Source organism: Octopus sinensis, linkage group LG13, assembly GCF_006345805.1.
Source record: "Octopus sinensis linkage group LG13, ASM634580v1, whole genome shotgun sequence".
NCBI classification, from domain to species: domain Eukaryota; kingdom Metazoa; phylum Mollusca; class Cephalopoda; order Octopoda; family Octopodidae; genus Octopus; species Octopus sinensis.
The window spans coordinates 19,819,020-19,822,750 of NC_043009.1; positions in this window are offsets into that span (position 1 = coordinate 19,819,020).

Here is a 3,731-nt window from a genome sequence, read left to right on the forward strand (position 1 = left end):
TATATATATATATAATATATATATTATATATACATATATATATATATATGTTTATGTATATGCATTAATAGTGTATATGTATACATCCATCTCTATATATATATATATGTGTGGTTGTGTGTGGTGTGTGTGCATGTATGTATTCATATATACGTGTATATGTTTATGTATATGTGTATATATATATATATATATATATATATATATATATATATGCATCTCTCTTGCAGTTTCTATCTCCATCTTTTTATCTCCCTTCCTCAACCTCTCCTGTGCTTATATATTCACAACCTATCAAATTGCATCCCACCCCATCTTTTGTTCATATTTTACATACATATTTCTCGCAAACAATAATCTCAAGCGCTAAAATCAACTAAACGTTTTCACTTCAAGAGGTTTTTCATTGAATATGAATTTTTATTCTTCCCCAACAAAAACCAAAACTAACAACAACAACAACAACATCAACAAGCCACACTTACACCGTGTTTCTATTTTATATATTTCCCTGTAGTATTATTTTATCTCAATAACTTTACACTTGGAAGAATTATTGAATCAATATTAAAATTCCTCTTTTTTCTGTATCTATCTCATTTTCATCATACTTTTCTCTCCAAATCCTCTATTGCCATCATCATCACCATCATTATCATCATCTCTCCCTTCCACATGCGCCACCCCTACTACCATCATCACTAACTCCACCACCACTACCACCATCACCAACACTACTGTCAATAACTACCATTACTGCTACCCCACCACCACTAACGCCACCATCCCCATCAAAGCCCCATCACAGCCACCCTTACCACTAATAACCATAGAAGCCGATTCCTTGTGTCATATTGAGTGTATGCGCCCTACAGAATACAGGGTGTACATGGCCCATTAATAGAGGGTGTATATGGGGATCGATTAACAGATTTGTAAGAATGCAGAATAGAATATGCCTAGCGTTGAATGTTCCGGCTCTTTGAACTCTGAGTTCAAATCCTGCCGAGGTCAACTTTGCCTTTTATCGTTTCAAGGTCGATAGATAAAGTACCAATCAGATAATGGTACCACCCACCTCACAAGCATCACATCTTGGATATTCTACCCGATCAAATGTAGGAGAGCTGGGAGAGTGCTTGGACTTACTCACTACTACACAGGCACCTACAAACATTTACGAAAGCATGGTACATGCTGATAAAAAGACCTGATCGATTGCCAGCAACGGTCGTTGTGGTTTAGCTTTATATAGCCTGGTTATAGAGGGTGCATAGGATACGTTAAATGACGTGTGTATATAGCCTATTAAATGGATCCTGGTAATACTTATTCCAATGATTATGGTGGAAGCATGTGTATATGCAAGAATTCATGTACATATATGCATATATGTATGTATTCACGCGCATGTATATTTGTATATACAACGCATGCATGCATTTGTATTTGTACACACACACACACACTTCACAGACATGAGGTAAAAGTATTTAACATAAATTTTAGCTCATTATAATAATAGAGATTATAGTTGGGATTTTACAGCGTTGTTACTCCGAGTTTCGTGTTACGGTGTTTCAATAGAACTATAGGTCTTATAAATTACAGACCAAATTTCGTAACTCTAACGTTATGGAGAAATGGTATATTTATTAGGGAGGAGTGGGAAAACGAGTAAGTAAATATAAGGGTTATGGTTATACAAGCAACTGACTGAAGAAAGGAGAAAGAAGGTGAATGTATTTTTGCTGACGGAATATTGAAGAATAAAAGAAAGACACACACAGAAACTCTCTCTCTCTCTCTCTCTCTCTCTCTCACACACACACACACACACACACACGTATGTTGACAGTATATAGAAAATAGCTGATCAGTTCTTTTAAAACATTTAAAGAATAAAATTAAGTAAAATATGGCAAAATGTTGTACATGATTCAATGGAAAAATAGAAGATTGTTTTTCTTATAATGAAGAAATATCAATTTAGTTAGATTTCCAGTTTCCTGCGAAATATTTTTGAACAACACTAAGCTACAAGAGAATGTTTAAAGACAAATGTCCTTCAAGAAAAGAATTCCATGTTCTCAAATAACTTCAAACAGCATTAAAAAAAATTCAAAAACATTTCACTTATAAAACTGCAAAATATTCTGACTGCGGACAAAATAAAGTTCGCAGATTAACTTGTTTAGGTGACAATACTTCGAAATTTGCTCAGTTCCCAAATTCTACATGTTATGAAAGGTGAATATGGGCAGTTTTCTACAAGTAGCTGGTAGATAAGGTTTGACATATTCAACCTCTGACTATAGTATCATTATGGCCAGTGGTATCTATACCTGCCAGAGTTGAGATACATTGAAAAAGAGAGACACTGTTTCTTTTTTCTATGTATCTAAAAGAATATATGTGATGTATATACCTTGTCTTAAAGGTGCATTCTTTTAACTCTAAATAAATTCGTTGATTTGTACTCTGTTAACTATCCTTCAGCACAATTTCTTCTTGTCAATGGATTTGCCTAAAATGGATATGCGTTGATGTGGATACACTTCCAGAATTCCAGAATTCGTTAAAGAGCAGACGCCTGATTTTGTAATATCTTGTGGTGATGCTGGAAATCCTTGATGCTGTTTGTACAATTTTAGTCAACTTTCACTAAGTGCTTGTTAAATAATTTCTGGTACTTGTTACCAAATGAGAAGTAATTCTGTACTACACTCAATATTACATGGCGCGCGCTCAAACACCACACATACATATACATATATATATATATATATATATATATATATATATATATATAGATATATATAATATATATCTTTAACCCCGGAAATTACCGGGTGCACCAGCTAGTATATATTATATATATATATATATACATATATAAATTTAATGAATTAAGGTTTAGAACGTAGGCATCAACTGCTGTATCCAAACCTTGTTTCAGAGTAAGTCCCAGTTTGTGTGCCTGCAGAGCACGTTCACCACTTACGGCTACTAGGCGTTTGTCGTTGAATCTTTGTCCGGAATTCTGAAATGCAAGTAGGATATATTTTAAATTATTAATACGGAAGACGGAGTGTAACGAGAAGCATTTATTAGCACAACAATCGTTTCGGTTTCATACTGCACTGCTCACTAGTGGGCGTGGGACGATGTAACAACACCAAATGCAACGCAAATAACAAAAGAGACTGCTCAGGTGACATAAGATGCTTCAAAAGTTACCAGATTCACATTCCATTTTCGCTTCGAGTTATTCGCTAATGGTGAAATGCCAGTAGTTCAGGCACGTTTGGTAAACGCTTTCTGAAATATTATTGTGCTAATAAATGCTTCTAGTTACACTCCGTCTTTTGTATTAATCATTTAACACATACATACATACATACATACATACATACATACATACATACTACATACATACAACATACATATATATATATAATTATATATTATATATATATATATATATATACCATAACAAATAGTGAGGGAATATCAATCGGGGCAAAATACTTCATAAGCTCTCTGTTGAGACACCAGGCTAACAATATTGCTTAGATTAGTGAAGAACTGCAAACCCATAACGCCTCAAAAAACCATAGAAAATTAACGTCATTTGAAGTTAATCTTCCTACACCCTGGCTGGGGCAGCGAGTAGCACCAACATTTTATTAAGGCTGTATGTAATGTGATTTTCTTTCTTTCTTTCTTCT